The following is a 26,861-nucleotide window of genomic DNA, read 5'->3' as shown; positions in this document are numbered from 1 at the left end:
CAGCTTTTTGAGTAATTTTCAGCACGCCTTTGAATGGGCTGCTTCAAGCAGAGAGCGAAAATACCCTCCGGGCGGGTGACTCCATTATCTGGGTGATTTTTTTTGTTCAGTCGGTGGGCAGGGGCACCAGGGAATGCGTGATTTTGCTTTGGCAGGCTTTCCAGGCCCCTGACGGCTGAACTGGGGGTCCCCTTTGGCTCCCAACAAGACAGAGGGGCCCTCCACTGCCCTCTGCTATTTGGGCATCCACCTGAACCACTTGGTTCATAAGCACCTCCCTGCGCTCCCTGCATGCGATAAGCTCCCTGGCCCCTCGCCACCACCCCTGCTGCAATCCTCACTGTGCTCCATTTTAAAACATGCAGGGTTCGCCAGGTCCCAATCCTTACTATCACACCTTTATTTTGCTTGTATAAGTGGTGCGGCACCTGGCAGGCTGCTCTTCTGCTCTTGGCTGGCCAGGTCCTTTTGTCGGGCTGCAAGTCCCCTGCGATCACCACATCAGGGTATCCCCAGGGTCTGAAGAAGGAGATCTTGCAGGTCTGGCTGGCGCTCCTTCTCGGGCTTCAACGGCATTTTCCCTGTGGCAGACACCTTCTGGGAACCCCGCTTGAGCTGCAGGTGCACTCTGGACGCCAGTTACGGTGCCTTTGGTTTTGGGGTTTTACCTTCAGGGCCGGGTGGGCTCTAGGTCTCTGGCCCCGGCCCGGCATCTCACAGAGGGGTAATCACCAGGGATCTCCCACTTCTTTCTGGAGCTGTTTCCCATATTGGTGGCGCAAAAGTACCTGGCACCCACCTTTGGCAAAATAGAAGGGTGCTTTTCTGGTGTGATAAATCCAGGCTGTGGTTGATGAGGTGAACAGGCAGTCCCTCCAAGTCGGACACGGATCATGCTTTGGTTCCTCAAGCAATTTGGTTCTTACCTGCCTCTCTTTTTTAACATTTCCTTTAAAGCTGCTTTTCGCTCCAGGTTTGCAGGAATGAGATTGCTGGACGCCTTTATCTCTACGCCAGCAGGTGGATCGTTTTGGCTACTGGCCCTCAGGGCGGAGCTGTTCTCAGCTGACAGTGCCGGCGTCCTCCTCGAACCTTGGCAGTGAGCAGTCATCACAGGTGTTTCTTGAACTCGCGGCACCGCCGTACATGCAGGCAGTCACGCACCGGGAAGCCAGTCGGCGGGACTTTCGTGAGCTTAGCGCGTGACCACCGGAGTGGATGTCCTTGGCGGGGTGGACATGGAGCCTCCCTCCTCGAAAGTACCTGCGTCCGGCTCCATGGGCGGCAGGGATGCACCCCCCCGCATCTTCATGGGGAGTGCAGCTGGCGGGCATCACCTTCTATTGCAGGGTCTCGGGAATTGTTCCGGACGCCACCAAGGCGGCTTCGTCATCTGCCGGGCTGGTGGCTGGAGTTGGCACAGGGTCGGCCCTCGCAGAGGGATCTCTCAGGCGCCCAGTCAGCTGGGCGCGGGAGGTGCTTCGGCAGTCACCCGAGGTGCTGCGGCAGGTGTGCGCTTCACGCTATGGAGCTTGCTCTTCACAGCCGCTTCCACCTGGCACACACCATGGGGCTTTCAGGCCCGGGAACTGGTCAGCCTCACCAGGGATCGGCCTTCCAGCACCGGGGCTGCAAAGGGAGCACCCTAGTCCTGTCTGGGGACATAATGGCTCTAGCGCGGGCTGGCTCTTTTCAAAACCGCACCAGGGCCGGGTCGCGGTGCTTGGGTCACTCATGCCAGCCCTACTGGCTTACTCATCCTGCCCCTCCCTCCACTCATCGCGCGTGGCTCCGGCACAGGCCACGGAGTCGGTGGTGCATGCTCTTAAAGTGCATGAGGATGCGGGTCCCCCTCACCAGGTTCCAGTTCCTGGCGGTAATGTTCGAGGGCATGCCTGGCCTTGCCGGGCTGAACGCGTCACTGAATTTGGCCTGCACTCCTTCAGGATAGAGAGCCGCCCACGGTCAGCGGCACAGGGATGGCAGGGACGCAGGGAAGACACGGCGCTTTGGGCAGGTGGAGGTCCGGGGCCTTCGGCGCATATTCATTAGCCCACACATGACTTGTTAATTCTTTCCACAGTGCCTCCAGGGACGCCGCGAGACTGCCTTCATGCGGACAGGTGTGGGTCGTGGGGGGCACAGCCTCGGCATCAACCGGTGGGCTGAAGAATACGCCTGCACCCTCGACTGGGGCCGGCTATCTCGACTTCAAGACGTGAGGATTGTGGATGGGGCAGGCGGCACATGCTGTGGCATGAGCTGGAGCCCAAAAATAATTGAATATTGCTTCCAGTCCGCCACGCCCCACCTATTGGTCATTCATTTGGGGAGGAGGACCTCCCTGCCAGGTCGGGCTCGACCTGCGCGTGTGGCCACCACGCTGGAGCTTTGCCAGGCATCGGCCTGGTATGACCTTAGTTTGGTCTGAGATGCTGCAGCGGTCCACTGGAGGAGTTGTGGATCTCACTGCCGTGACAGGGCCTGCAGAAAGGTCAACAAGCGGCCGCCAAGGTGGTCTCCTCCCTTGGGGAGCTGTGTATGACCACCCGAAGTTCTCCCGGACAACAGAGACTTCTTCGAGCCAGATGGCGCCCGCCGCTTGACCCAATGGGGTTTGGACATGTGGCCTCAGTCCACTCAACTTACTCTCCTCCCATGGTTGCATAGGGACAGGCTCAGGCTTGAGGAGTCTACGGGTGAGCCAAGCAGGGAGTGGGCAGCTCAGGGCGTGGTCAACCGTGTCGCACATCTGGGGAGAGAATCGAGCCCTCCTGACCAGGGCTCCCAGGCTTGTGCCCCTGCTTATGGGCCGGGTGCTGGCGGCAAGCTGGCAGGCAGGTGTGTCGGGCCGGGCTGCCCGACACCCCAGGGAGTGGGTTGGGTCGGGCCGGTAGGCTGCCATGGGCTTGGGGCCGGGTGCCCGACACCCCAGCAAGCAAGCGGCAGGAGGACGGGCTGTGTGCGGCCTTGGGGTCAGGGGCCGTGCCCGCCCCTCAGCATGGGCGGGAAGAGCGGTGGAAGCAAGGAGTGTTATCTCTGGGCTTCCTTCCTACCAGTCCCATATGATGGGATGGGATGTGCGCACCGTCGCCCAGCTCTTTTGTATATAGTTGGCTGCTGTTATGTTTGATATTTCAATAAACGGGCTGCGCTCCATTCCTTTTCCAGCCTGTCGTCAGTGGTGTGATGACAGCAAGCAAGTCTCACCATCTGCAGCAAATAAGATGCACCTGAATAACCAGGTGTTTATTGCTGCTGGGGTGAGCAGCTAAAATAAGGGGTTGCAGGAATTGCATGCTGCAGAACCGGTGCATTGATTGGCTCCCCAGCCGCTGGCGGAGGAGCCTGGATATATATAGACGCCTCGGTCATTTTCCCGGGCGGCGCAGACCCAGCAAGGCAGCGTGGCTCCACCCACCCTCCCTGTAACTGGGCTATGGGTTTTCTTTGGGCCTTACTGTCGCGAGCCTTCGGCTGGTTTGCAACGTGTCGCACATCTGGGAGAGAACCAGCCTTCCCGCTAGGGCTCTGCGGCTTGTGCCCTGTTATGGGCCGGGGTGAAGCGGGCAGGCTGGCAGGCAGGCCGGGCCGCTGCCCGACACCCAGGGAGTGGGGTTGGGTCGGGCCGTGTCGCCATGGGCTTAGCCGGGTGCCCTAATAATCCCCAGCAAGCAAGGCAGGAGGACGGGCTGTGTGCTGCCTTGGGCTTAGCCAGCCCGCCTCTCTCAGCAGAGGCGAGAAGAGGGTGGTAGCAAGGAGTGTTATCTCTGGGGCTTCCCTTCCCGCCAGTCCCATATGATGGGATGGGATGTGCGACCCGTTTGCCGCCCAGCTCTTTTGTATATAGTTATTGCTGTTATGTTTGATATTTCAATAAACGGGCTGCGGCCCATTCCTTTTCCAGCCTGTCGTCGTGGTGTATTTATTGTGCAAGTAAGTCTCACCATCTGCAGCAAATGTTTATTACATTTACTTCTGTGCTTAACATTCATATGGTTCTTAGACCATTGTACAGATAGAAATTACATTTTTCCATTACAAGTTTTTTGCACTATAATAAACTGTTTTTCTGCCCTAATGTTACTCCCACATCCTCCCCTACTGGGTAAAAGGTGACAATTTAGGGAATACTCCCTTTTGTACATTCTTATCTGAGCAATTGTGTGCATTTCTTTTGAGCCCGCAGCCCATTGTAAGTTAGCCCCTTTCGAACCTGTCTCCCATCCCCTTTTATTGACCACTTCTTCCCATTTTTTTTCAAATGCTTGGACACTGCTGCCTGCTCCCATTGTGAGTGCTTTAATTCATGATATTTCTGTAGCAAGAGCTGGGCTGTCATCTGTTTGTTTAGAGGAGTGGAAGACAAAGGCTGGTTGCTGTCACTGCTGTTGAATAGGTCAGCAATGACAACAATGTGTTCCACAGGATTTCTCCCCCCACTGACTCTGTTTTGAGTCTGTTTGAATCGAAGCACTTGGGAGCCTTTGGGATGTGGGGGCAGAGGAAGACAGAAAGGTGGAGAAAGAAAAGAAATCATATTTTAAAAGTAAAAGCCAACTTCTTCAGTTGACATGGATTTCATGTGCAGAAATAAGTGGCACTATCACAAATAGTAAACTTTTCTTTTGTCTCTCAATGGCTGGAATTTTGAATTCATTTATGTGTCACTTGCTTCTTCTCTGCTAAAATGCACACTCTGTTAATTTTATTTTAAGTGAATCTATCTTAAGGTACTTTCATAATAGAATAGAATGGTTTCATAAGAATACCCAGAGGTGGGATCCAACCAGTTCTCACCACTTCTCTAGAAGTGGTTTCTAATTTTTTCTGAGTGCCGAGAAGGGGTTACTAAAACAACCTCCCTGCCTAATAGGGACTGGAGGTGCGTGTGTGAGGCAGCGCCACTGTTTGAATCCCACAGCCATCGGAACCTGTTATTAAAATTTTTGGATCCCACCACTGAGAATACCTCAGTATACTTTTTACTGAAGAAGGAACTGCCCTTTACAGTAAGCACAGGTCTGCCACTTAAACTGATAGCCCTCTGTAATATTCACCTTCTCTTTTTCTGGAGCTCATCTATATTCTGCTATCACCTTGTAGTAACTCCCCCTATTTCCACTCCACATCATTTATTGCTACTAATGGTGGAGCAGTGCTGATAGGACATAGGAAACTTTCACCACTATATGAAAAATACAGGGTTTCAATTTTCAGTGGGAGCCACATGTTTGTTATAACACTTATAGCCCCATCAGGGGTATTTGTGTTTGTTTGTTTGTTTGTTTGCTTGTGTGTGTGTGTGTGTGTGTGTGTGTGTGTGTGTGTGTGTGTGTGTGTGTGTGTTAGTTAAAGGGCTTGGGGGAGCTGTGCGGCCTTTTACCAGCACATTTGCCCTCCCTGGCAGAGGAGGCAGACATGCTGGTAGCCACACGCCACTCAGCTGCACAGCGGCAAAACCTGTAAATCCAGGCTGCGACAGGGCTGCGCTGGCATCCCAATCAAATGCCAGCATGGGGGTGGGTGGGTAAGGTGTTCCTGAGGGTGGAACATCTGGGTTTTAGAGCCAGGAGCACAGTGTCCCAGCTTCAGACTTATGCCATCATTTGAGTGGTGTAAATCCTGGAAGCCCTATGGAGGACATTTGGGGGGGGGGGTCTTTGCATTTTTTGTTCTCTGAGCTGTTAAGAGCTTTGGATCCCCATTCTACCATTATTTCTCGAAGGGGGGTATTTGTTTTGAGGCTGCATTATCAATAGAAACAAGATGGGGAGTCCCATCAAAGAACGGAGCACCTGGCCACAGCACTGCAGCCATGGTCATGAAGTCATGGCCTATGAAGAAATTTCCTGGCAAAGCCCCTCTTATGGGCTGAATAGACATACGCTGCCCAAAAAAGCAGCATAGGTCTTAATTCCTGGCCACCAGTCCAATGCCACAAATGGCCGAGAGGGAGCTGACTAAAGTCAGCTCCTCCCTGGCCATGCTCCCGCTATGCTTGAGGTGGCAGCAGTGGCTCTGGGATGCTGGCGCCACATCCAGTGCCACATCCCAGCATCAGGGAGGGCAGTGGTGGCTGCACTCCAGTGGAATCACCCCTCTGCTGGGCAAAGTGCCCTGGGAAAGGTGAATTCCCCAGCAAGGCCATGCGCCGCTTCCTCCAGCAAATTCACCCTCCTCCCAGATGGGGCTCTAATTCAATTTAATGTGTTGTTTTAATGGAAAGTGTAAGGTAATCCATTCTGATTGAGACATTATTTTAATTAGTAGTTTTAATTTAATCATTTAATTTATGAGGCTTTGTATTTGCTGTGTGCATTGTACATGTACAATGTATTTATGTGAAGAAGATCAATTCCCAAAACTAAAATAAACTGACATACTCATATGTGGGTTGAAAGGAGGCACATTGCAGCTCAGTTGAGTGCTCAGTTACTATCATGCCTGGCTCAAACACAACCTGCATTTACTCTACTACTTTAGAGTAGCCTGGGCAATGCTATCCAATGTAAAGCAGTCACACAATAACTGGTAAGCAGCATGACAGATCTTCCCTACCCATGTCTTGGCTTGGTAGTTGGAAGGCAGCCCATTCATGTTTTAATCAGTAAATGATCTGTATTGTCAAAGGCTTTCACGGCGGAATCACTTGGGTGCTGTGTGGTTTCCGGGCTGTAGATCCTCTGAAGATGCCAGCAGATCCTCTGAAGATGCCAACCACAGATGCAGGCGAAACGTCAGGAGAGAATGCTGCTAGAACACGGCCATACAGCCCGGAAACCACACAGCACCCAAGTAAATGATCTGATATCCTATAGCGGGTTTTGCATACTTGCATGATATATCACATCTAATACATACCTGTTTTCCTAAATTAATACATTTATAAAAGGGCCAAATATGAGAAAAATATGGAGAAAACAAATATTGAGAAAAATAAATATGCAGGAGAAAATAATGTACAGGAGAAAATAAATATTTCTCCTGTACGTTGATGAAGATTGTTGCATTGGTAGCTTGCCAGGGGTGGGTGAGGGTGGCCAGCACATTGAAAGAGTTATATAACAACTCCAAAAGGCCAACATTAAAGGCAGCCATCAACACTACATGATACATTATTCAGATAATATACATTTTGAGAGGATTTTAGAGTACTGTTTGCTTGTTGATGTCTATTATGTAAAAGGTGTCCTAAGCACAAGCTCTTCCAAGTGATGGTTTTTTAAAGGAGGAAAAGAGAGCCAGTTCCAGACTGTGATCCAAGCAGTGTATTTTACTGCTGGTGATAACCATGTGGAATATTTGAGCGGTCCTTTCCACTTGCTTCCATAAGTCAAGGGACAGAACATATGTAGAATGTGGAAAAATTCATGAATTGCGGACCCATTAAAATCTTCTCTCCAGGAGAGTAAGTGGGAGCTATTGAGATATTTGAAAGAAAATATGTTTTATTTAAATCTGTTATTGGGAAGTGAGTGAATAGGCAAAGCTGACAGAATCTTTTCCTCAGCAGTCACATACATTTTCAGCAGTCAGTCAGTCTAGGTAATCACCACATCAAGATTGAAATAAGACAGTGCTCATCTTTTCTAGCTTTAAAGTATGCCAGTTAAGTCACTTGAAGAACTGCTGATGCCATATGGAAAAACTTTAAGAAGTATTATGGTTTTCCTTTAGTTTAAGTTGGTGTCAGATAAACCTAGGAAAGTAGTTAATAAAGCTTGAATCTGCGAAACCACAACAAAAAAGCATTAAAAGTGTTTAGACAAGACATTATCCTGTAAGTTCATCAACTTTATGTTCATTCAAGATTGTGTATTTAGTGTGTTTGAAAATTCAAGTCAGAGAAATTTTGGGGTTATCTGGATTATGGAACGCCTCTCTTAACGATCCTGGAACACCTGTTTTTTTCACAGTAGATTAGAACACAGCGGTTGGGCCCATTCCTAGACTACATCCCGGTTTACATATGCAGGAGAAGGAAATGGCAGAATGCTGAGATGTGCAGTGGTGTACTGGGTCTAAATGGCACCCAGGACATGACTGGCTCCCCATCCCCCCCATGCCTGGCTCCCTGTTGACACGAGTTGACAGCGTAGGCACAACTGAGCATACACAGAGTGCGGCAATAACCACTGGAGCCAGGGAGTTCACTCAAAGAATGGATGTATTGGCATTGATACAATATATACAGTTTAAACGGACAGAGCCTTCGGCTTAGGTCCTGTCCCCAGCAAGGAACATGCTTAACTGAGTTAGCTTACTTATATACACTATAATACATTAATTAGCCTATGGCTAGTACAGTCAAAGGTCACACGACTCTTATACAGGTAGCTGATGCAATCATGCTTAGTCATTCCCTTTGGCTGACTGCTAACAGGTTACTGTAGTTAGTCCTTCAGCAGGCAATTAAGGCAATCAAGGGTTTTGCCATGCAGCTGTTATACTTTCAGCTCCTGACACTTGTGACCCCCGCACCCCACTTATGGGAGCCAGCAGGGTGGCTGGGGGAAGGCGGGGCTAGGGGGCAGCTTGGATGGGCACTCCATTGGCAGGCAAGCTCCTGATCTCCTGGGGAGGGCAGAAGATGGCCTGCAGGAAGGCCCGGGGGTGGGGCTCAGTGACACCTGCCTGGGCTGCCTGCTGCCAAGCCCCACCCCCAGCTTCCCTGGAGGCCAGCTCCTGCTCTCGCCAGGGCCTGAAGAGGGCAGGAGCTGGCCTGTAGGGAGGCTGGGGGGGAAAATCAGTGGCCCAGGTGGGCCCTGTGGCGGCAGACTGGCTCCTGCCCACCCCGGACCCTGTGGAGGGGTGGGAGCCAGCCTACGGCTGCAGAAAACAGCTCATCCGGAGAGTTGCACCCTGGCACAAGGGGAGTGGCCGGGCACTGGCCAAGTCACCACACTGCAAGAGAGGCCGGGTGCTGGGACCCGCCTGGTGCCCAGTGCCCCCAGATGATGAAACGGCGTGCACTCAGGGACATGGGGTAACCCATGGGCGGTACAGCCCAGCGGACATGGCAGAATGGACCTCTTCAGACCATAGTGGTGGACCATGGATCAGTGCTTTTAAAATTGCTAAAAATATATTAAAATTTCTACAAAGAAATCAGCACAACAGTCAAAGAGGACAGGATCTTTCTACCTGTTGGTCTATTTTTCTGTTTGTATGGAATAAAGAGTTTATGTAAATGAAGAGTAAAATCTGGAAGCCAACATTTGTACTCTGATGTGGTACAATCTGTTCTACCACCCAGTGGCGGAGCACCAAGGGGGCTGGGAGGGTGCGCTGTGCACCGGGCGCATGTCTGGGGGGCAGAAAATTGCCCCAGCCCCTCCCCCTTTCCCTGCGCCCCCACACCCCCCTGTGGTGCCCCCCACAGCACACACACATCTGCCCCCCTCCCACACTTACCTACTTTCCTTTTCTTTTTTTAGTACTTTTTGAGGCTGAAAAAGTAGCCTATTTACAGTTCAGGCTAAAAACTGCCTGAGGAACTACAGTTCCCAGGACACCTTGGAGCTCACAAGGTCTCCTGGGAAGTATAGTTCATCAGGCAGTTTTTCCCTGAACTGTGAAGAGGCTGCTTTTTTCAGCCTCAAAAAGTACTAGAAATAGAAAAGGAATGTAGGTAAATGTGGGAAGGGAGGCGGGGGTGCCGCAGGGGGGCCATGGGCCCCCTGAAAAAACACACTGTGCACCAGGTGCAGTTTTGCCCAGCTACACCTCTGCTACCACCTTCTTCCTATCTCATTCTCCTGAATATGTGAAGAAGTGCTATCATTTTCTCTTGCTCCAACCAGATTGTTGGCAAAAAGCATCAAATACAATATTACAAATAGAAGTTATGGTGCCATGGATAAGCAACATGCATAAACGTCTTCCATAGAAGGCCTACGCTCCGGGGACTGTCTAGCCAGGCCTTTAGCCAGAAATTTTATAGTGATGTATCTAAAAATACACTAACCCCAACCATGAGATTCATTGGTTGGAGCCTAACAATGCCATGGAGGGAGGGGGCAGTGGTGTCATCAGTTGTGACATGAAGATGTCATATACCAGTATGTATTTACAATACTACTTCCATTCACTGATATTTGCCAAGTGTTATCTCTGTGTTACAATTATTTTATTTTGTTTGGCATTTCCTCAATGATCCCTCCTTCCTAATCAATGTTTTAATTGCTTTGTTTATGTTTTTGTATCTGTTTTAATTCTGTTTTAATTAGTTTTACTGATGTGTACTTGGGGAGTTGATTTTAATGATTTAAAATTTTTATCATGTATGTTTTAAATTGTTAGCTGGTTTGGTGACCCTTGTAGGGATAGGAATGCAAGATATAAACTTTGTAAATAATACTAAATAATCCTGTATCTTTGAAGAGATGGGCTATTTAGCAGACTGCAATTAAGAAATAGTAGAGGAATTAACTGTGTGTTAAATGTAAAATGTAGTTGAGTTGTTAGTGACAGATTATTGCCTCTTATCTCCAGTTTATATGTGCAGTAATCACCACAAGCAGACATGCATAGAAGTCTTAGAAGAAGCCATATATCCATAAGATGGCATTCTATCAGTTTGTACAGTGATTGGCTTATAATCCTGCTATGAACTATTTGCTGACTTAATTAGCATACCTATGTTCTTCTCTGAAGATACGTTGCAAAGCATAGGGTTAGATCATGACTAAATTTTCCACGAACAGAAGCGGTGGTGTAATTTCAGCAATTCCCTCTTCCTGCTGCAAATCCCTGATTTGCCTCTCTTTTTGTTCCTATGAGGCTCCCTGTCTCCCAAAAGTAGCATTTCTGGGAGGCCAGTGGGCTTAAATGGGAGGCAGGAACATTCTGTTCCACTAACAAAAGTGTCTTGTATAAGCAAACATTTTAGCCTGCATCCAGCCCATAAAACTGTGGGGTAAGGGGAAAACTGAGAGGTACATGAGATGGTCATTAATTAACGAGCAATCAATCAGCCCCTAATATCAAATACACATGGTTGAGTAGTGAGGGAATATATGTGCAAACTTTATACGTGCAGACTGTTTGATGTCTCTGCATTCAGGGCAGGGATCCTTCTTGGGCCAGATTCATTTTGAACCTCTCAAAAGATGTCAGTAGTGAAAGGTTGTTGTGATTAAAATCACATAGCTCTTATGCCCCTTTGCCCTTCTGCAGTAAACAGAATGGTCTTGGAGTTTAAAACTGCCTGAGCATTATGCATCTTTCCTTGAGCCCGAATTTCAGATTTTGGGAGAGGTGACAAGAGCTTGGAAGTGTTTGCTGAAAAAGAGCAGTTTTGCATCCACTCCCATTATTTCACACAGTCTGCTTAAAGCAATGTGTCTTGCAATTTATGATTAAAAGTGAATCAGTGAAAATGGGTATTAATTTATCTATTCCTAATTCCCTCACACGACCCCAACTACTCCTCAAGTGAATTTCCCACTGCAAGCAAAGGACAAAATCTCAAAATGATAGTATTTCTTGGAAGAAAAGAAACACTGTTGAAAGGAAGAAAGAGGGAAATAGTAGACTTGATTTTCCATCTTCAAGGACAGATCTAATAGCATCTCCAAGTTGTGAATGCTCTTGGGGTGGAGGTGGGGCAACCTATCCAGAGCAGCAATACTCCATAATCCCTGAACAATGAGGTTATTTCAGCCTTGTCTCAATTGAGATTACTTTTAATGGCTTTTACCCAGACCATTACCATCTCCAAACATTAGTTCAGAATATCCATCCTCTCACTTGTCTCTGAGTAGGAGAAGTAAATGGGACATTAATGGCATATTGAGGAACCCACACTTCAAATTTACAGACACTCTTGTGGGGCCTTCAGTTGTCACTTAACAGCTGGAAGCAGGCAGTTGCCCACTGCAAATGACATCACAGATCACATGATGCCATTTCTGCCTGTTCTCCATCCCAGCTTCTCCACCAAACTGGTAAGCCTTCGTCCTTGTAAACAAAGAACTAGGAAGTAGTGACAAAATAACTCTGCAATCTATGAAGTATGAAGTAGGCTTACCAAACTAAAGGGCCCTGGAGCTTTCCTGTGGAATCACAGCTGCTGTCCAGACCACAGACAGAGATCAGTTCCCTTGGAGAAAATGGCAGCTTTGGTTGGTGGATGCTCTGGGGCAGGGACTGCAGAAATTAGGGTTGCATGATGCGACAACCCATTTTGCTCTTGCTTTCAGTAGCAGCAGGAGCCTAGAGGCCACAGTAGGATGTTTCCTGCCATATCGGGCAACCTGGCAAGCCTATCTAGAAAGTCTGCATTTTCTATGAGACTAGAAGAAACTGCTTGATCTTTACCTATAAATATGCTAAAGGTCAGAGGTCAGGGTAATTGACAGAGATGAAACTGCTGTTGGCTGACATTGTCCTCTAGGTCTTCAGAGTAGTTTTTTTTCTTTTTAACACTGAAGAAAAACCTGAATAATATTTTGAGATATTTTTAGGTTAAGTAGAACATAATGGAGCAGCCACCAGCTATAAACACACAGATATTTAGGGCAAAATTTAGAATTAAGGAGTTTAAAGGAAAAAAATCAACAATAACAATATCTCTTGATCAAAATATGCCCTTATAAAACATTATTTTTATAATTCTATTGGCTCTCATATTTAGAATTGTAATCAAGTCAAGTTTCATCCTGTTTTTTATTCTTTTGCTGTCTGACCACTTTTATATTGTTGTTATGTTTGTATAAAAAAATAAGATTAAAAAACATATTTAGGACAAACGTCAGTATGATAGAGCACATGCATATTGATGTACGGTAAGAGAAAAAATTGAACAGCGGTGATAGGAAGTGGCAAACAATTTTAAAATATGAATTTTAGTGCAACAAATCTCCTCAACAAAAGGGGAGGGGCTAGAGGGGCTGACCTTTGAACTGAATGTGACACTACCTGATGCAGCATTACATCCACACTGAGCCTCCTCAAACTCCATCCTCACCACAGCCGCAAATCCCCAGGAATTTCCAAAGTTATACTTGGCAACACTAGCACAGAGATATCTGTAGAACTAACATTGCAGGATGAGCCGTTAGTCAGGGATGAAATGACTATAACCCACAGAACATTTAAACACCAACTACAGTTAACTTTACTGCATCCCTTTAGCACACATTTAAGGAGTGAGCAAATGTACTGGAATGTACCGGAAGTTGCCATCTTGTGTATTCAGGTTATCTTCATGGTGTGGTTTGATGTTTTGTTAATGATGTTTAATGATGTTATGACGTTGTTAATGATGCCATGACGTTGTTAATGATGTTATGTTACTATGTCATGTTTACTGATTTTCTTTTATGTGCAATGTTCACCTATTGATATGTTAGTTATAATTTTTCTATAGTTATTCTATGCTGTTATGTTATATAATATTGATAATATTGAAGTTTTTGCTATTTTGTAGTGCTATGTTATTGTTGCTCATTGACCTGATGATGACTATTGATACCTGTGATTTATATCAGTGTTGTTTGCTGCCCTGAGCCCTATGGGGGTAGGGCGGATATAAGTTGAATAATAAATAAATAAATAAATAAATAAATAAATAAATAAATAAATGTCCTCACATTTCCTATCAAACTTGTCATTTGTATTCACTCTTGTTTGTGAGCAAATTACCTTGGAACTCTCAAGAAAAACCTGTAAGAAGAAAATCAAAAATCTATACATGAGATAGTGTCTGATGTTGCACTGTACAGAAGAATTTTTAAAAAGCACATTTTCCAAAAAGGGATAATTTGTCATATGTAACTAAGCCTTGGCTAATATCCTTAACTGAAGACTCTGATTCATAATTCACAGTGGCATGTTGTCACAAAACAGGATGTCAAGCCTAAGTTTGACTTTTCCTTCTGTTTCTTTAAGCTGTTATCTTAATGATACTTAATGCTAAAAGATTTCCTTTTTTAATATTACAACTTCCCTGTATTGCTGGTCAAAAGTGTGGTATTTATAGCAGGGGAAGCTATGGAAATTATATTCATCTGAACTAAATATTTCCTATGTACTTATATATGTAGTAAAGCCCCAGCACCAAAAGAAAGTACGTTTTGGTTATATATTAAGATTATACTAACCTTTGCTAAATATTTTATCTGTTTAGCTCAGGTTTAGCATCAAGATTTTTGTACATCATGAAGTTGACTTTTTGAAAAAAAATCCCAAATTAATTATTTGGGCTACTCAAATCTAACCAAAGCACCATTGGATAACTTCAGGTATGAATGGAATTGCTAGAAGGGACATTATGCAGCCACCTTGCTAGAGATAAACAGATTTGGATCTGGTCAGCAGCTTGGTGTGGGACCTTTTATATATTTATTTAAAACATTTATTACACCTTTTTTCCATATTGAGCTCAAGGCTGCTTACCATATAGATAAAATACATTAGAAACACAGATTTAAAATCACAACTTAGGACTGCTCGTACAAAAATTAAATATAGTCCTAAATAAAACCACCTTCAATTGTCTACTGAAGACTAAAAGTCAGGGAGCCAGACACATCTCTCAGGGAGGTTGTTCCATGATTGTAGGACTGCCAATGAAAAGGCACTCTCTTGTGTGCCCATCCAGATGAATTCAACTCCTCTGATTGATAGGACAGTCTGGAGGGCCTCTCTCTGGGATCTTAATTCCTGGGCAGATAGTGCTTTAGATGATCCCAAACCATGTAAGGCTTTAAAGGTTAAAACGAACACTTTGAATTGGGTTCAAGAACAGGTAAGTAGCCAATATGATTGCTGTAGTGTTGGGTTCACATTCTTTTGACAGCTGACCCAATCAGCAGTCTAGATGAAGTATTTTGTGATAGCTGTCGTTTCTGAACATTCTTCAAAGGATTGCCCTGAGCAGAGCATATTGCAATAATAGATAAAACTAAGATAATTGGGCTAAATCTGACTTAACAGTGAAAGGACACAGGCAGAGGCGTACCGACCTAGGGACATGAGGATACCCATATTTCTGAGCGCATGACTTTCAGACATGTGGGGGGTGCTGGATGCCCCCCACATGACCAAAGATGTGCACCCGCAGCCAGCGCCCCACCCCCTCCTTGCCTCCCTACAGGCTGGTTTCTGCAGGAGCCAGCCTCCAGGGATGTGTGGGGGAGCTCTGCTCCACTCAGGCCTTTCCCTAAACCCCACCCCTAAGTCCCTCTTCCTAAGCCCCGGGCTCCCTGTAGCCTGGCTGTTGCATTTTCCAGAGCCTGGGGAGAGCAATTGTCAAGCCTCCAGCAATGTGCTTTAACAAGCACTGAGGTCAGGGGGTGGGGCTTAGGGGGCATGGCCTTTAAAAGCACATTGTTGGAGGCTTGATAATTGCTCTCCCCAGGCTATGGGGTTAACAGCAGCTGAGCTGCAGGGAGCCCAGTGGGGGTAGGGCTTGGTGGTGGGGCCACACCCCCTGAGCTCCACCCTTGAGCGGGTGGCGCAGGGGGCACCCAGAGACTGAGTTGTCTCCAGGCACCATTTTTCCTCTGTATGCCTCTTGATACGGGTGACACACCAGATTAAAAAATGCATGAAATCACTCCAAACCACTACAGCTATCTGGTTTTCTATGATAATACTTGTCATGATCTGGTCTATGCTGGCCTATCCTAACATGTCTCCCAACTGGGATGTAGAATCCTTTATCTGGGATTGCTTTCTCTCACTTGCATAGTTCGTTAGTTCTTTTTCAGACTAATCTGCTCATTAGACACCTGCTGGGTTTTGCACTTCAAAGCATTGGGGGTGTGGGTTGTTTTGGAGAACCATGCCTTCTCCTTCCTGTGAGACTGGAGGGGTTCTGCTTCCCCCTTGGGAACTGGGACTGGAGGGTGGTGTTACATGATACGGAAGGAGAGGGTATAATGGAAGCTGTTTTGGCACGTAATCCTTCATTCTGTCAATGGAAGTCTAAATGCCTTATCTTGATGCTGTTTTCAATAAAAGAAACCATTTGAATATGACATTTCATTATTGAACAGTCCAAGGGCATGACAATACTGTCTGGAAATCCTAAGTCAGTTTAAATTCCATGTTGCAAAAACTGTAGAACGTAAAGGTAATAAATGAATGTCTGAACTCACAGATAATGTAGAAGTACAGTGTCAGGAGGACAATACTGTTACATTGTAAACCCCTCTCATATCAGCTCCTAGCCTAGTAGTGAGGGAAGGAGCCATGCTGCAGTGGTTCCTATGCTGTTCAGCTAATGTCTGAAGAATACCTTTGCCTGAAATACTAGTAGTGGTAGTGTTGCTGAGATGCTTCCATTTTGTTTCATAATTCTTCCTCCCTTCATCTTGTTGGGAACAGTGTTTCTTCTCTTTGACTTTGCATCAAACCAATAAATAGTTTCTGCCATTGCCACCCCAAAATAAAACAAGTGAAGGTAAGGACATTAAAGTTCCTCTTAAGTTGTTAAAAGCCACATAGAGTCTGCCTCCAGATAATTTAGTATATTTTTTGACAAAATAGGCAGGTACTTCACAGTAATCTACACCAGAAGCCTGTCCTTTAAAACCAACTTGAGATTGCATCAGAATCTGATTATCTGACACCAGTTTTGTAATTTCATTAGCAAATGAGTACTAAACAGCTTACCCAAAGAAGACAATAAGCTGATTAGTCTATTGTTGCCTGGAAGAGAACAGTCACCCTTTTTATGAATGGGAATAATTAACAAGTTTAGCCAAGACTGTGGTATAAAGCTAGAAATATAAATATTAGAAGGAAAGGGGGGCAAAGTCCTAACTTAGGCCGTTTCTGCACAGCCAGAGCAGTGGGGCTGCATCGGCATAATTCATGCCAACGTATACCCCAGGGCCATTCTCATGAATGGCCCCGCTGGTTGCACAGCTGGCAGAGCAGGCTCCGCACAGCCCCCCAAACGCCTCCTTACCTCCTCCTGGCTTCTGTCGCTCTGTGGAGGCCAGGGGACACACCCCCATAGCAAGAGCGACGACTGTAAGGGCAGAGGCCTGGACACATGTCTCCTGGCCTCCACAGAGTGACGGAAGCCAGGAGGAGGTAAGGAGGCATTTGGGACCGGCACAGGAAAAACGTCGCTTTCCACCCATGCAGAAACAGCCAAAAAGACAGAATGGGAATAAAATTCACCATCGTAACAGGATTAGAAGGGTTGTGATTGACAGAGGTCTTACCACATCCAGGCCTATTATGTATAGTTACCAACCTCACTCTGGTTGCAAAATTCAGATTTGTTTGAGAATTAAAATTTCAAATGGTGCTAATCATAGTGGAATTTGCTTAACTTTAAATGAGCATATAGACGATCCAGTACCTATTTATTTGCTTTACAATTGCTCCCTTCCACCTCACAATTTCCCTTTTGTCTAATTTTTAGATGGTAAGCTTTCAGCAGGGATCTGTTTTATTCCATCTTGTAACACACCATGTACATTGATGGGACTATATCAATAATTAATAGTAATAATAATCACTTGAATCTGGGGCATCTGTGTGATATCTCATTAAGGAACGTGAATTACTGATGCAGTAGCAGAACAGCACTTATAACATTTTGTGGTTCAGAGTTTTTATATATAACAGCAGTGGTAATTTGCTTTTTAATAAAAGAAATGTTATTTCCATTCACTTTCCAGTTAAGTTCAGAATTGTATCAGTCACTCTTCTAATTCTTTGGGGAAAGATTGACTTTACTTGTGAAATTTGAATAGGCTTTTAGCTCTGTGTAACTCGGATGCCAGGGGAGAATTTAAGAAGAGTCCACTTTCTAGATTTTTAGTTCATTGAGCTTTAGATAGATGTGCTTCCATAATTTAAGAGACCCATCACACTCATACTATTGGAAGAAACCACATTTAGGAAATTAAAGTGTGGCTTGATTCAATCTGTTTCACACAAATAAGCAGTCATGATGACTGGTGCAGCAAAAAAATAAAACTTGCAGGCCCTCGAACAGTCATACAGGACACCTTCCAAACATAAAGAGTCACTTAAGCTAGGCATTATGGGCTGTATAATGTTGTGAAATCTAGATTAGACATGCTGAGAACTTCGAAATGAACATATTGTGTACTAATTGCCAGGTAAGGTCCTACAAGTGCTGCAAAATTCAGATAATTTTAAATGGATCCTCATGATTTTCAGATGGGATCACTCCAAGCTTAGCATCAAATCTCACAGCCAGGTCCACAGACTGTACCCACCCTTTGAAATTCAGTGTTTTGCAGTATAAAGATCAACAGAAAAATAATAAAGCAAGGTCTCAGTCACAAGCAGTGGGAGAGAGAACAGAGAACCAAGTAGAAGGGATAGAAAACTAACAAAGTAATTGGAAAAAAGAGCCTCTGTGGGCAAGTGGTGCCTATTGAAAACATAAAATATAGCATCTACTGTAAAAAAAAGTATTCCCCTGCCAACAGCCCAATCCAAAGGGGGGATGGTAGAGTGGCGGCCAGTGATGATAGTGCAGTGCCTCCTCCAAAGAGGCAATCAGCAGTGGAGGTGCCAAGAGGGAAAGAGAAAAATCTCTTCTCTCCTGAGGAAGCCCATCACTTTGAATGATTTACATCACCCTTTTGGGGTGTAAGTCTAAGCTGCAAAAAAGGGAGTGTTCTGAGGCCAAACTGCACTGGGAGCAGACTACAGTTGGCTCTGTGCACTTACATATCTTTCAGTAGAAGGATCTAACCTCCTCATCTTCTCCTATGCTCCACTGTGCTCTTTAAGTTCAACTGCAACAGATTTAAGAATGCTGAAGGTAATACAATAGAGCTATCATTTGCTCACATTCATCTCTGAATAAATGTATTATCCACACTCATTTGTTTGATCCCATTATTGCCTTCAGCAAACAAATTTTGCAGAGTTTTAAAATATCACAAAAACCTATAAACCAGGACAACTGCAGAATGTCTATGTATGCTAAGGATAGTAATTACCTAGGAACCATCATGTCTCTGGAGGAAAACTATCTCCTGTCTCCAGCCTTATAAATGTCTGTCATGATCCATGAAGCAAGTCAAGACAGTCATATATAGGAATACGTTCATGATGGCTACCTGACATTTATAGAGCTCACTTCCTTTGGAAAGTCACTAAAGTGTATCAACAACATAGTGCTGATTTTTAAAGACAGGAGGTTTCATGTACTTTAGTTTTGTTTGTGCTATTTAGTATATTCCTGCTATGAAGAAAGAAAACAAAAACCTTTAATTCTGCTGCATGTTATTGAAGCATCATCGCCAATGTTATGTTGCATTATTCTCCAAATCATAGTAGTGTTCTGCTCTTGTAATTCTAGTATGTCAGGTGGTTCCAAAACTTGTGCATGGTTTAAAAAAATGGTGATCATCAAGGAAAAAAGGGAACAAATAGCATAAAGGCTAGAAATATGATCCAAAAGTCATTGGACAATCCAATATTTCTGAGAAGAAAAAATCTGTTTTAACTAGTGCATATAAACCATTACTGAATCAAGCAGAAGAATGGGAACAGTCCAAATGTGTTTTAATAATAATATGAGTTACAAACAGACTGTTATCTGCCCAATTAAGCTTTTGGCAGTTGGCAGGATTTGCAGCAGTTGGCAGGCCGCCTCTAAAATAAAGGTCAAAAGAAAGGAGAGGATTGATCAATAAATATTAGTATAAGGAGGTCATCATTCCTTGGATTCCAGACCATGGTCCCTAATATAATACTTCCATTATGTTGATAGAGCAGACAAAGGACTAAAATACTGTTTCTAAACAGATTTCAGCTCCCCTGAAATTAATTCCTTAAGACAAAATAGTTTTCATGTATGTAGCTGGGGTTCTTTTTGACTAATTGTCTCAAAAATAAACACTTTCTGGAGGTAAATATCTGCATATCTGCCACCATCTCACACTATTATCATATATCTGGGATATACCAGAGAAGATACAGACCTGACTCACCCTGCCTGATTCCAGTTAGAACAAATAAAACCCCAGCCAAGTCAGTCAAGGTAGCCCATGGTCAGGACCAGACAACCAAAACATGGTTCAGTGCAGAAGTTATCCAGTAGTGAAGTTATTCAGAAGCTAGAAGTTATCCAGAAGCTAGGCCAATGCCAGTAACTTGGAAATCAAGGCTACAGGATAATATAACAAAGACTCTCAAAGCAGAAAAAGCTGGTTGAGAGATGTTGCATCAGTAGCTTCCAAGCAGTACCAAAATATTCTTATAGGCCCTTTCCGCACGGGCCTCCGGGCGCCCTCACACCAGCAGGAATTCTGCCGGTGGAAGGGTGGGGGCCGTTTGCATGCGAGCATGCGAGTGGCCCCCGCAGAGGCCGGAGCAGGAGAGGCGGCTCCGCACGGAGCCGCCTCTTCCCCGTCCCTCTCCCATTTACCTTGTCGCCATTGTCACCCTGCTGGCCTCCTAAGCCCTGCCCATGCTGCTCTCCGACCTCCAGGGGTCGGAGGACAGCGAGGGAGGGTCTTAGGAGGCCAGCAGGGCGGCGACAGCGACGAGGTAAGTGGGAGAGGGACGGGGTAAACAGCATGTTCCCGGCGGTGCCGTTCACACCATGCCACCAGGAACACGCTGTTTACTCAAAAACCTGCAGTTCGAAGGGGAGCCAGGTCGGTGCTGCTGCGTTTCAGCAGCGCCGCCTATGCGAACGGCTCCCTGGGGATGGCGTTTTTGCCGTCCCCAGGCCGCCGTTTTTGGCCCGTGCGGAAAGGGCCATAGTCTGTCAGGTGAATGGTGCTTAGTGTTCTGGTCCTGGCCTTGGCTGTCATTGTTCTTAAAGTCCTGGTAATGATTATGGGGAGTCCAGAAGAAGAGAAAGCTGATTGGATAACCCTGGATTCATTGACTTCCTGAGCACAGTTTCTTTCACATTGGCAGCTACTGGTTTTCCTATGAGGGTGTTGCTTCTGCCTCCCATTGATCCCCAAGCATGGCAGGCTTTATGAAGATTATGCAGTATACTTCCTGCTTTCAGGTTATCTTCCAAACCAAGATACGTGTGGTTCCTGGCATTTCAACAGATCTTATCCTGGTTCTTTCTAGCCTATGCCAATCATTGCACAGGATTTATATTCTATCCAATTAATTCCTTTTAAGATCCAGGTAAGACTAATGATGAGATAGCTGAAATTGGAATCATTCAGTTTTTACTATAAGATATTTTTGTTGTTACAAACTAAGAGATAAATTTTGGTCTTTGAATCAGAGGGCCTTTCCCCACTCTTTTCCATCCCCCCTATGCCGCACGCTGCTCTCAGCGCGCGGCATCCCAGGCGCGCGCTCAGGCGCCCCCACGACCCCGCGCTCTGCGTGGGGTCATCAAAAGGCGCCCTTAAGGAGAACGCCTGGGATGCCACGCGCTGAGGGGGTGAGACAGCGGCAGCGCTGGGGCGGCTGCGCTGTAGCCGCCCCTGTTGTGGGGAGTGCCGGGGGACCCCGCTCTACTTTCCTCAAGTAGCGCAGGGCTTAAGGTAAGTGGGGAAAGGCTCAGAGAATCATTCTGTGTTCCCTATATACAAACACTGTCTGTCTGTCTGTCTGTCTGTCTGCCTGCCTGCCTGCCTGCCTGCCTGCCTGCCTGCCTGCCTGCCTGCCTGTCTGTCTGTCTGTCTGACTGACTGACTGACTGTCTGTCCATTTACCAATACATACCAAGCACCAAATGTCTCAAAGAGACCCCAGATATGTGGCTGAATCGGGTTTTTTTTTAAGGGGGGATTACATGGGTGTTGTTAACAGGCTGGAAAGTGAGAGACTGAGGGAATAATATAAATGGGGTGCATTGGACTGACACACAGACCTTGTCCTCTAATCAGAGGAACGGCTGAAAAAGAAAAGAATGTAATCCGAAATTGTAATTAAAAAAAAGACTTTGGAATTGTCTATATTGAAAAATCCCAAACTAATATGAGTTTTCTTTTTCTTACTTCACGGAATTTATGAGGAACAGAATGATGACATCAAGTATTTTTAAATGTTACTTTCATGGTTTTTAAAAAATATATTACTGTTTTTATTTAGTTCAAAATGATCTAAGGAGCTTGACATTGATCCTCAAAGGAATGCATTCAGTGCTCTACCATCTTGTTATCTAACATTCAGAGGGTCTAAAAAGAAATTAATATATATTATTACAAAGAAAATATATATATTATTTCCAAATGCCACTTAATTAAAAAAGAAACTCACAAAATTACTAAGCAGAAAAGAAATGAAAAAAGCAACAGTTTATCCTGAAGAAGCCCCTTTTTTAAAAAAAAAATTAAACATTTAAGTAAGATCATTTCCTTTATTACACAGCAGGCTCTGTAGTTGATCATTTGCTGAATGTAATTTCAAATGACAGCTTAACTTATTGTTTTATCCAATTCTGTAATAGATAAAGTATATTTTCTTTGAAATCATTTAAAATACAGCTTCATTCACGTGCAAACTACCCACAGATTCAATAAACATGAATGAATATTTGCTACTGGTATGTGGAATTTTTTTGTCTTCTAAATCACAGAATGGTTTAAGAATTAAACTAGAAATGAGATGGAAAAATCACCTCAGAGTTGTAATCAAACATCCATTCCAACAGCTGAAACATATTATTACATCTTTCAGCTGATTTATAGTATCCAAAGAGATTTCATAATCATCTTCAGTATTAAAACAAGGAGAACAGAGGCACATTTCAATAACAATGGCTGTTGTTCAGAGAGCAACAATCACATCCAGGAGCGTTATATACGTCAAGCAGCATGGAAAGGATTATGCCGTGGCTGTTATTTGCTCTGGTGTCATGTGAGTTGTACAAATGTATGTTAAGGAATGATGACAGCTGGTAAACATAAGAAGTGGAAGCCTTGTCTGTTCAAGGTGGGGGCTGGGGTGGATTGATGAGGTAGACATTTCAAAAATTCAGATGAAATACAATTTTATGACTGATTTTTGAACTACAACCAAAAAGGTTTGGGAAATACTCTCAAAGATGTCCGTTTTAAAAGGTGACAGCAAAGATTAAATCATGCAGACTAGTTTATATTTATGTTAATGAGTAAGACTAATTTGAAGCTTGTAAAAGTAAAAAATGGTGGCAAAGAGATGGCAGCAATAGGATTTATTATGAGAAAGTCTGGCTTTACTCTTTTCTTTTCCATTGTACAGTTTTATAGGTTTTTTTCCTGGTGTTTCTCACAAATCCTAAAATACCATTACAGAGTTAGCAGATGGTTCCCAAGTATTCATACCTGATAAAGCCTCCTGGGTGATCAAGCACTGAAAAATCAATATATTTTCCAACTTTCAATGGGCAGCTATTCAGTTTCATTACATCTCGCTTTCTTCCATGGTTACAGTGATATGGACACTTACTTCACCATTGCATTAAGCTCTAATCTCCGGACCTGCTGATACAGGCAGTTAATGAATAGCTATTGTACCACCACTGTATGCTTCACAGTTCGTCTGATCTCAGTAGGATGTTTCAAGTACTGTGATCTTGTGTTCACTAACACCCCACTCCTTGTTTCTTTCCCACACTTATTTTATTCATATATCTTTACAGCTGCTGGTTTCTTCATTAAGAAAAATGGACAATATCTGCAATTAATCTTTACAATAAATTGTCATGGTAAGTTGCATAGGTCAAAAAGAGAGTAAATGATTGTAAAAGCCAAAGGGCCATATTTCAGTGAGAGTTTTGCTAGAAATCAACTCCAAAGCTGCCTTGCCTAAATACTCTGAAGACATTGTGGTCAGAAGGAACTCTTGTGTTAAGATAGGAAAGTCTTCAGTGAACTGAATGTTTTCCTCCCTGCCCCTCCTTTGGCTAATAATATCAGAAGTCAATAGAAATTTCACAAAGCTACCAGAGCTTCATATTACATAAGATACTGCAATCACTCTAACCTAATCTTTTGGCACCCTAGGATCTTATTCTGTTGAAACCATATTATTAGTAATCAAATATACACACTATTTAAGAACATAAGAAAGAGCCTGCTGGATCAGACCAGAGTACATCTAGTCCAGTAGTGGCGAACCTATGGTACGGGTGCCAGAAGTGGCACTCAGAGCCCTCTCTGTGGGCACGCACAGAGTCTCCACACACACATCTAGGCTGGCCTGGGCCGCTGGGCTTGATTATTAGCATTAAACTTTAGACCTAGTTTTGGGGAAGCAGTGTAGGTAACCCTGTTAAGCGCTGTTAAACCCCACTGATTTTCATGCGAAGAAGTAAAGCACAATCCTTTACCTGGGAGTAAACTCGGTTGCTTGCAATGGGGCTTGCTTCTGAGTAAACCCTCCTAGGGTCGTGATTCACCCGTTGGAAGAGGTGCACGGTTGCTGCAAAGCAAAGCCACTGACTACCACCAAGCTTATTCCTGAGTAACGCATGCCTCGGACCCAACCGTTTTTTTCTAAACTAAAACCTCAGTATTCAGGTTAAATTGCCGTGTTGGCACTTTGTGATAAATAAGTGGGTTTTGGGTTGCAGTTTGGGCACTCGGTCTCAAAAAGGTTCACCATCACTGATCTAGTCCACCACTCTGCTACTCGCAGTGGCCCTCCAGATGTCTTTGGGAGCTCACATGCAGGATGTGAAAGTAATGGCCTTCTGCTGCTGCTGCTCCTGAGAACATGGTCTGCTAAGGCATTTGCAATCTCAGATCAAGGAGGATCAAGATTGGTAGCCATAGATCGACTTCTCCCCCATAAATCCCTTTTTAAAGCTCTCCAGGTTAGTGGCCATCACCACCTCCTGTGGTAGCCATCACTACTTCCAGCATATTCCAAACTAGGCTTGGAGATTCGGGTAAAACAGATACCAGATTCGGCCTGAATCTGGATGAATTTGGACATATTTGGGCAAAAATCAGCCTAACATGTCCTGCCCAAATATCAACAAATCTGAATGCAAGGTATTCCGGCTTTTTCTGGCATTTTTGGTATTTTTGCCTTTTGGCCTGCAGGGGGTGCATTTTTAAGCTAGTGGCACCAGAATTTCAGGGTTTTATCCAAAGACTGTCCTGTTGACATTACCCAAGTTTTGTGAAGTTTGGTTCAGGGAGGCCAAAGTTATGGACCCCCAAAGTGGGTGCCCCATCCCCCATTGTTTCCAATGGGAACTAACAGAAGATGTGGGCTATCCCTTTGAGGGGCCATAACTTTAGCCCCCCACCCAGAAACAAACTTCACCAAACTCAAGTGGTATTGTCAGAATCCCCAAAACTAAAACAAACTCATGTATGAGAACAGCAGTTTATTGAGTATTGAGGATCTTCTCTGGTCATGCCAGAACTGAGGTTTGCCAGCACAAAACCCAGTCGTTAAAGTAGCTTGCACCCCCCCATCCTGGGAAAGCGTGCCCAAAAGGAACTGTGAAAGAGATAACAGTAGAGATGGCCAGGCACTGACCTTGAGCAGCACCTGGTACAGTATAACATCATACAGAAGACAGTTGAAAATCAGTTAGAAATGGAATTAACCCATTCCTCCACCCCCAGCATACAGAAAGCAGCAATAAAAAAAACACCATAATAACAGGCCTCCTGACAGGTATCATCAGAACCATTTGCTTTAAAAGTGCACCCCTGACAGGCAGCCCAAGAAATTTGTTCAGATTCTCTGCTTTTCAGTGCCTTGGCTCCATTGTAGCCAATGGAGAATTTCTGAGTGAGTAAGCAGGCTGCAAAGTTTTGAAGAAAGAGTCACCAGACTTTCAAGGTGGCTCCAGGAGGCCCTCCTGATAATAGCATCCAGGCTTGGTGAACTTTGTTTCTAGGGGTTCAATTTTATGGGCCTCCAAAAGGCTTATTTTGTTTCTCTGCTTCTGCACATGAAGCCTGCTGGCTGAGTTATCTCTGAACTCTCTCAATGCACCCCCTCCCACTGCCCCCAGAAGTAAAGTTCACCAAGATTGGATCCTGTTACCAGGAGGGCCTCCTGGAGCCACCTTGAAAATCTGGTTCCTCTACCTTGAAAAATGTGCAGCCTGCTTACACACTCAGAAATTCACCATTGGCTACAATGGAGCCACTAAAGAGCACAGATTCTGCCAGGCTCTTCAGCAAGTTCTGTGGTGGGAAAAAAATAACTTTTCCCACTATAGACTTCAGTGGGGCTTGCTTTTATGCCCAGCTGGCTCTGAGGTGGAGGTTTAATGGGGGGCACTCTGGAGGGGCACTCTGGGAAGGGGCACTTATTTCCTGCAGGACTGCTGGTATGAGTCTCCTGAAAGGAACCAGCCAAATTTTCTAAAGTTTGCTTGGAAGGGGCAAATGCTGTGGGCATCCATTTGAAGGTGAACCTGAGGCCCACAGAACTAATACCTAGCCATGCAGACTTCAGCAAAGTTGGATGGTTCCTTTCAGAAGACACAGCAGAAGCCCTGCAGGAAATAAGTTCTCCCACCCAGAGCAAGACCTCCCCAAAGCCTCCAATAAAATCTCCAGCACAGAGCCAGCTGGGCATAACAGCAAGCCCCATTGAAGTATATGGTGAGGAAAAACAATTAATGTTTCCCATCATAGAACTTGCTGAAGAGAGCTGGGAGATTCTGTGCTCTGAAGTGGCTCCATTGAAACCAATGGGAAATTTCTCAGGGAGGACTGTGGGGTGCACATTTTTCAAGGTAGAGGCACAAAACTTTCAGAGCATCTTCAGGAGACCCTCTTAATGACACCACCCAGGTTTGGTGAACTTTGCTTCAGGGGGTGGTGGGAGATGGGCCCTACTATTTTGGAGGCCCATAACATTGAACCCCCTGAAGCAAAGGTCACCAAACCATGACGGTGTCATCAAGAGACTCTCTTGAAGATACCCAGGAAGTTTTGTGACTTTACCATGAAAAATGTGCACCCCACAAC

Source organism: Sphaerodactylus townsendi, linkage group LG02 (assembly GCF_021028975.2).
Source record: "Sphaerodactylus townsendi isolate TG3544 linkage group LG02, MPM_Stown_v2.3, whole genome shotgun sequence".
In the NCBI taxonomy this organism is placed as follows: domain Eukaryota; kingdom Metazoa; phylum Chordata; class Lepidosauria; order Squamata; family Sphaerodactylidae; genus Sphaerodactylus; species Sphaerodactylus townsendi.
The sequence above is the reverse complement of the archived record's forward strand: the minus strand, read 5'-3'. Positions refer to the sequence as shown.